The sequence below is a fragment of the Curcuma longa genome, chromosome 13, assembly GCF_044706935.1.
Source record: "Curcuma longa cultivar G26 ecotype Majalengka, Jawa Barat chromosome 13, ITB_CL_G26_1.1, whole genome shotgun sequence".
NCBI classification, from domain to species: Eukaryota; Viridiplantae; Streptophyta; class Magnoliopsida; order Zingiberales; family Zingiberaceae; genus Curcuma; species Curcuma longa.
Genome location: NC_133873.1, coordinates 2,705,396 through 2,714,569, shown reverse-complemented (window position 1 = coordinate 2,714,569; position 9,174 = coordinate 2,705,396). Strand labels below are relative to the sequence as shown.

Sequence of the window (9,174 nt, the reverse complement as noted above, 5' to 3'; positions counted from 1 at the left end):
TTATCAATTTTGGAAGCTGGGATAGGTAATCAAAGAGAAGAATGTTGTATTGGAGAAAATAAGGGCAATTAAATAAGGGTATAAATTACCAATTTTGAATTATTCCTTTTAAAATGAAAATTGATTCAATGAGATTAGGAAGGGTAACTAAAAACAAATAGGATGGCAATTTGATAATTAAAAAACAGAAAACGAGATAACTCTTTAACTTATGTAAAATAGAAATATCATAACATGATTTTCAGTCATATTGACGTGTAATTTGATATCTAAGCTTATATTTGAATTATTATTATATTAAATAATTATGTGAAATATTAATCGGAATAGCTTACTTATATTTGTTTGGGTAAAAATTAAAATAGCATCCTTATTATATAGAAATTCTCTTTTTAATTTTTTTAAATCAAAGTTGACTCCACTCTACCCCACCAATAATTTATATACAATTATCTAACTATCCTCCAGTAGAATATTTTCATTATTATCTTTCGTCTATATCTTCTATTTAAATTTTGAATTAGTTTGGGATGTTGTCAGATACGAAACTATAGTTGATACATCGCATACTTAATATGTTAAAAAATATTCATATTATAATAATTATAAAATTGTAACTGTTATAATACATATTCAATTATGTTCATCTATCATTCATATTGTAATAGTTACAAACTATAACTAACTAGTATAACAATTATAACAATTACAATTTTATACCTACTACAATGTACATGCGGATTCAACTTGTTCACTTAACATTCATATTGTAACAATTATGATTCCGTAACTATTATAATGTGTTTCTGTTTCACGATTTAGATGAGAGATATAGATATCGAGATAATAATGGAAATAATGTATTAAAGACAATTAAATAATTGTACATAAGTTGCAAATAAAGTGGGCATCTTTTTGATAGAAATCAAAATTGAGGTGCTCCTTTGATTATTTAGCAAAAAATGAGATGTACTTTTAATTTTTGCCCTATTTGTTTATTGCATGTAGAGGGATGCAAATAAGTTGAGTTTAATTGTGTCTAAATTTATAAATTTTTATATCAATTTTTTTTTAAAAAATAAATTATTTATTAAAAATTTCATTGAGCTCTAATTCAGTTTTTATTTGCTTTTACCCGGGGCGATTAGAGATACTATTAATTGGCGGGCGATGACGCGGCGGTCCTCGCACTGCAACAACAATGACCACAACTCCCGCACCTGCCCTCGCCGTGGCGTGAGACGCTTCGGCGTCCAGCTCTCATCGATGGGTCCTACCGGAAGAGTGCCAGCATGGGAAATATCTCCCTTCTCGTTGGATCCAGCGGCGGAGTGCCGCCTGCAGATGTCCCGCATCCGGCCGGAAGCCGCCAGACCGTCGACGGCTACGCGTCCGAGGATTTCGTCAAGGGATCTTCCTCCAGTTGCCGAGAACGAAAGAAAGGTTAGTAACTTGTTCTCCGTGCCCGCTTTGCTTTCGGGTTTTCTTTGATAGACTGAAGTTTGTTTTTTAAGCGGAAGGAGGGCTTTTTCATCGTTTTTCAACAATAGTAGAAATTATAATTCGACGATGAAATGAGACATCCGTTTTCCAGCGTTGCAAGTTCATGCGTTTCTATACGGTTGAGGTTGTAATTTATGAACAACAGATTGGTATTGGTTTGACTGCCTTTTTGTGTGTGTGTGTGTGTGTGTGTGTGTGTGTGTGTGTGTGTGAGAGAGAGAGAGAGAGAGAGAGAGAGAGAGAGAGAGAGAGAGAGACAATGGATTGAATATTTCCCTCCCTGAATATCCAGTTTGCCAAGCAGCATGAATAACTTTGAATTCACTCTCGAAAGTAAGATTTCTAAACAACTTAGTTTGACTATCTGCATTCTTACAATTTTGTGAAACTGAGTTGTACTAATCTCGCCTGTGAAACTTTGAACTAGTTACTTTCATGTTAGGCGGAAGTATCAAATACTACAGCCATATTCCTTCACATCCCCAACAGCATATGCATGGAGTTTCGTAGTTCATGGGATTGATACTTGTTACATCTTTTTTGAGTCAGTTAATAAAACCTATTTGCTTGAATTTGTAAGAACATAACCAGAAGGAATAACTTCAGAAATTAAATGTTTAGTGGAATTCACTTCTCCTTTTCATGGAATATTTTAGGAAAAGTATATTACTTAGTCGATCTGTTCTAAGTTTACTGTAAATTGTAAAAAAAAACAAGAGAAGCTATGTTTATTTGACTTTGAAATTAGGGAATGCAATTTTGTCAAGAAATCTCCATGCATTTTACTGATGTAAACCAAGAAAGAAAAGGATATGAAGATGCTCACATCAGAACTTTTCTGGTTTCAATTACCTGTTTCTGTGGCATTAAATTACTTAAATTCTTAACAACTGGTAGTTTTTACTATTTTACAGGTACCCCATGTAGTGAAAAGGAGCATAAAATGTTTTTGCTTGGTTTGAAAAAGCTTGGGAAAGGTGATTGGCTGTGGTATATCTCATAACTATTGGTATCAAGGGCACCTACTCAAGTTGCTAGCCATGCACAGAAGTATTTTATTTGAAAAGCCAATTTGACAAGAAGAAACAGAAGATCAAGTCATTTTGACACGGTACCTGATGAGGTATCTCTCAATCTATGTTTTTATTTATGTCCTTAGCCAACTCCACTATCTCCTTTTGCAGTTCACATGGGTTTTCTTTGTTTATTAAATGTGATCCATTATTTCTAATTGTTTTGGTCTGCTTATCTAGAGATAATCATAACTGTATGCTATCATCTTTTTCAAGGTGTAGCCAAGTAGTTAAGGATGTCTATCAGTATCCTTTCTGCATGAAATTCATGCTATTAAACAGCTGCAAATATATTAATGGCTTTGTAAGCTAAACACAACCTTAGTGACAAAGCTTGAGATAAATAGTCGAGATGTAATTTCCTTTTTCTAGTGTTTATATATAATGTGAAGAATTAGAGTTATTTGATTAGCCCAGGAAATGTCACACCCTTGGTTGACATGACATGGAGAAATGCGGAATAATCATGTGATTTCTTAGATGAGGAAACTTAAGACCTGGAATTCAACATTTTGACTCAGTTGTTGGGTCTTATTTAGATTGGTTGTGACAAATGATAACAAGGTGAAATTAATCCTAGGCATGGTGGGACACGTAAAAAGGGCAGTTTGCCACAGTTATACATATGTTGTGGATAGGATGTTTCTGGTCTTTGAGTTGAATTTCAGGCATTGAGGATGACTTTAAAGGGGGGATACTGACACCCAAATTTTCTATGTTATGTTGGGTTGTGGATCAATAAAGGAGTTTATTAACTTAGATGAATAAATTACTGATAACTTGTCTTTAAGCATTTTAGGTTGATAGACGAAGTTAACAAATAAATAAGTCAATTCTCTCACATAGGCAAGTTGTGACAGTAGACTAATAACCAATCAAATCAGAAATGGAATCACTCCTGATCTTGGAATAAGGGCTAATTTTGACTGGATAATTTGCCTCGAAAGTTTCTACTTATAGCATCCTTTTATTTTATCAGCCCTTGGGATTTCAACAGATTCCAGTGAGCATACAAGAAAAAGAGGCACAGAATAAGAAGTCATCTCAAATACCTCCAATGCTTGACATGGAATGTGAATCTATGGAGTCTACTGACTCCACAACTGAACCTGTGGTTGTTTTTCAGCAAGAAGCTTCTCACTGCAGTTATTCTGTGATAATTCTGGCATATTTTCCACCATTTCTGCAATTTTATTCCCATATTGGCTTGGAGAAAAGAGCAAATACTATAGTTCAGCAGACAATATTTTTCAAGCCAAAAGCAGTACTTTCAAGGCTCCCATTAACTTTGATGAGATTGTGGTCATGTCAAAACTGAGAATAGGAGAGTTTGGCAGTGAAGCAGCTTTAATGGAGTCACTGGGGAGCTCAAAGAGGCAATCTGCTTTCCATGCCAACCCATCCAAAAAGGCTCAGGCATGAACAAGACAGGATAAAGATTTGCGATGGCATTGCTGTCCAGCCATCATTGCCTCCTTTTTGATGGACGACACTGAAAGTATTCACATTGCTCAATAATTTCATATGCAAATCTACACATTGTTTACAAGGTATTACTTTCTTCTCATGTCATGTACAACATGCTGCACAAAAGTTTTAGTAGGGAGCTCATAATGCTGTCCCCTGCCTTTAATTGTCAACCATAGGTTTACACAGTGCAGTCACATACTAATCAGTTGTTGCAACACATAAACTGCAACTTCAGACCTCTCCTGGTTGCAGCCCGAGTTTACTACGAACAACTTCAGTTCCCTACCGTAGAAATTGCTGAAAGTAAATGCTACTTGTATAAGTCAACTTTTACTAGGCAGTCAGGTACCCTTCTCTATCTTAATAGTAAAGAATGTTAACTTTGTCCCCTGGCATGTTTATGCCAACTACTTCCACATGCAATTTTGTTCAGCGGAACCTTCATGTATGTTAATTACACTATAAAAGCTACAATGATGTAATTAGTACCGCTAGTTGCTTAATATCAGTAAGTGAATGACTGCAGGTGAGTATCACTGGGATTTCATTTTTATAGATCACTTCTAGCATTTGGATAGGGAGTAGAGATGAAACATAATATCAGAATTGTAGCCTCGTTTGTAAATAATTTGGTAAGCCTTTATCTAATGACCTACGAGGGCTGAATGTGATTTCTCATGCATTAATTGTTAAACACTTTAAGAATTCAAGTTAGTGTTGAATAATGACCGAACTAAGAGCTAGACAGTGTTTCACAATGCATTAAAAACTTATAAATATTGTAGAACATGGATGACTCTATGGACCCTAGAAAATACAACAAGGATTATCTTTAAAATTAGACTAATTTTGATTTGTGGTAATTTTGATTAAAAATTTTACATGCGCTCTTTGACTCAAATGACAAAACCTAATAGCATATCATTACTAAAATAGTCAAAATAAAAAAAATAAAGATATAAAATGACTCCATGAGATTCACATGATACAATAATATAATAATGGGGCATTTTGAAATATAACTGATTTTTGTTCATCATGCAATTTTCACTAAAAGTCCTACATAGTCTTCTAGGACTTAACAATCAAATTAAGGGCATAAAATAACTCTAAACTTTCTATGGAATATAACATGCAATTTATTTTTGAAATTTCTATGTGGTAGTTTGAACCTAATTATGACCTAAAGAATTTGTAAAAAAAGAAGAGTTAGAAGTCTAAAATTGATAATTCATATTTAAGTGGATCAAAACTGTTCTAACATGAATAATACATAGCAAATATATTCAGGGCTTTGATATTCTGCATATTTTATAATACGTGACTCATCCGTAATAGCATATTTAGGGTGCCTGAAATGGTTTCGGACACCTGAAACATGAATATTGATATTATTTATTTATTTATTTTTATTTACGGTTAAGTGATTTAAGATTTTTTTTTTAGATTTTAGAAGTTGAGTTATAGTATTAAGAATATAAAAATTTTTAAAATGAAAAAATTTTAATTGCTTATGAGGCGTGTTGAATTATTATCCCACACTTTTTATCCGATACATTTCGTGAACAATTAAATTTTTTTCTTTTTAAAAATTTTTATGTGCTGAATACTATAACCCAATCTCTAAATCCTAAAGAAAAAATCTTAAATGACGTAATCATAAGTATAAAAAAATAAAAAATAATACTATTTATGTTCTGGGTGTCTGAGACCTTTTTAGGCGTCTCAAATATTCTACCACGAACGAATCGCGTATTATAAAGCACGCAGTGTATATAACACAAAACATAAATATTTAGAGAAGATTAATAAAAAAATCCATAAAACAACATTTACAGGACACAGGACCGGAGTATTTATAGAGAGATGAAAAGGTTTATTATGTTGATGAAATGGACTATAGTACTATTGATTAAATGTTTGGCAAAGTTTGGATGATGATTTTAGTAGATTTGATAAATTAAATAACGGATTTAACAATTTAATATAGATTTAGAGGATAAATAAAGAATAATTTTGGCAGCATACACGTCTACAAGAAAGGGTTACTCTTTAATTTGATTACAAATTAAAAGGATATCTCTTTATATATATATATATATATATATATTAAAAAAAAGAGTCCTTTTGAAATTTTGCCCTTAGATACATGACCATATGCCATGAATGTTAGATACATACGTCTCCTGATGATAAAGTACATCTGGCGTTTCCATGCTTGTCTCATTCCGCATTTATCCTAATTTTATAGTCGTTTTTTGTTTTTCTTATCAATCTATCACATGGTTTCTCCATTCTTTCTCATGGTTTCTCCATTCTTTCTCTTACCAGGGTCCCACTCAACATGTATCTTTTTTTTTTTTTTTGTTTTTCTTGATCAATATTTCTCTCTAACTAATGTGGGTATTGGCATTGGCCTTTTATCATCATGTAGTCTAACTTTCCCTAATATACTTAAATTGCATATCCGATTTTATATTTACCAAACTCATACCTAATTTCCATTATGTGTCTTCTTCATCAACGACCGACCGCTACTACATCATCAATTGACCGCTATGTAGATAGTTGATTGCTCCGACCGATTCATAAATTTTTCATGCTCCATATGTGAATTTCAATTGATTATTTAGTACCCCAATCTTAATACCTTCAATCCATGTCTGAGGGTATGATTATACTTAAGAAGTTGTAAAGAGCGCAATGAACTTAATTTAAAATATTTTTGAAGTGTCTAAGACTATCAATGAATTTTGATTACACGTTGTTGATGGTCTTAGGAACTTCAGAATCAATTCAAATCAGGACCATTATACTTTTGGGAGTATCCTTAATGTAACCATGCCCTTGGACTTGAATTTCACAGCCTAGATGAGAGTTGTGAGTTTTTTGTAATCTTCACAACCTTGAGATAATTTGACACAAGTTCATTAAAGAGCCTAGACCCATTAAACTCATTCACCAACACCATCAAAGGGTTTCTAAAACTCCTCTGGTTCAGACCATATCAAGATTTTAAAATTCTGGACATTATAGATTCATTAGTGAGTTTTGGTCAAAATTCACTTATGACCATAGTCACCTTAAAAATATTTCAAACCAAATTCATTGAACTCCTTACATTCTTCTAAGTGTAATCATTCTCTCAAATGTGAATTACAAAACTTAGATATTATGTCATGAACTCATTAGAAGATCTAAGTCTGTCATACTCACTCATCAACACCATCAAAAAGTTCCTAGGGCTCTTCTGATTCAAACTATGTTAAAATTTTAAAATTCTGGACATTGTAGGTTTGTTAATGAGTTTTAGCCAAAATTCATTAATGACCTTAAACACTTCGGAAGTACTTAAAATCAAATTCATTGCACTCATTGCATTCTTCTTAGACATGAATTTCACAGTCAAGATAGAGAGCTGTAAGTTTTTAAAGTTGATACAACCTTAAGATATTTTGTCACCAACTCATTAGAAGACCTAGGCTTGTCATATTTACTCACCAACACAACCAAAGGGTTCATGAGACTCTTCTAATTTAGATTATGTCAAGATTTTAAAATTCAAAATATTATAAGTCCATTAGTGAGTTTTAGTTAAAATTCGTTAATGACTTTATGCATCTCAAAAATATTCAAATCAAGTTTATTATACTCCTTGTATTCTCATGAGTGTAAACATAGATTTCACAAGCTAGATAGAGAATTATGAATTTTTTAAATTAGCATAACTTTAAGATATTTTATCACAAGCTCATTAAAGGATATACGCCTATATACTCACTCATTAACACCATCAAAAGATTCTTTACACTCTGTTTGGATGAGGTGAGAGAAGGTTCATTAATGGAAGAGGAAGGGAGGGGAAGGGAAGTATTTATATTCTCCTTGTTTGGGAGGAAGAGAAGGTTTATTAACGTAACATGTGTTACCTTATTTGGTAGGAAAGGAAAAAGAATGAAGGTTAAATATATAAAATTATAAAAATACCCTTACTTTTTAAAATAAATTTACATGTGAAAAGAATATGTATAACTCATTAAATCGATGTAAGATTTTTCTTGCCAAAATCACATTATAAGATCAACTAAAATTAATATTTATGACTTAAATAAATAAAAAAATTTAAAAAAATAATGAGTAGATGTACAATAAGCATGCGAAATATAGAATCTGTATACTTTGGTACAACAAAGGATAAATTAATATTTTTATATATATTTCTATAAAAATTTTCTGATGTAAGAAAGGAGCAAAAAGATCATGCTCAGCGAGAGAAATTTAAAAAATTTAGATTAAATAAATTAAATAAGTTATTTGAGAATTAATATTTTAAAACAGGGATAACATTGAAATAAACAATATTTAAAGTTGTCTTTCCTTTTCTTACACCCCAAATTGAAGTGTAAGAAAATCTCCTTTTTCATAGGTAAGGAAGGTTAAAACTTACCCTTTCCTACCATTTCCTTCTCTTCCCTCACTCCTTTTCAAATAAGATTCAAAGTTCCTTTCCCCTTATTTACCCTTCCTTCTCTTTCCCTCACCTCTTCCCAAACAAAATGTAATACTCCTTTAATTCAAACCATATTAATATTTTAAAAATTTTAGACACTATAAGTCTATTAACAAATTTTGATCAAAATTTATTGAATTTTAATCATCTCAAAAGTACTTTCAAATCAAATTCATTGTACTCTTTACAACTTTCTAAATTTAATCATGCCCTCCTACATAGATTAAAATATTAAGATTAATATATTAAATTTAGAGTATTTAAGAAAATTTCAAACCAAATTTATTATACTCCTTACCATTATAAGTCTTTTAACAGTCGACTCGGTTGAAGTCAAAAAATGGGACACAAAAAATTTATGAATTGATTAGGACAATCGATTATCTATGTAGTAATTGATGGATGATGCAACAGTAGGCGGCTAATAAAAGTGAGATATAATAAAAAATAGATATATATATTTTTGGTAAATATTAAATTTAGATACATAGCTTCATATTAGAGAAAGTTGATTACGTTGAGTAAATTATGGGTCTTTTATTATTATTATTATTATTATTATTATTATTATTAGTTTTTGCCCATTGGAGTCTCAATCTCAATTGCTATTTATTGCGA

General features: G+C 31.6%; 1 pseudogene; it reads left to right on the top strand.

The window, feature by feature from the left end:
• Nucleotides 1–1,170: 1,170 nt before the first annotated feature.
• LOC141844088 (transcription factor MYBS3-like) lies at nucleotides 1,171–4,167 on the top strand (annotated as a pseudogene).
• The last annotated feature ends 5,007 nt before the right edge of the window (nucleotides 4,168–9,174 follow it).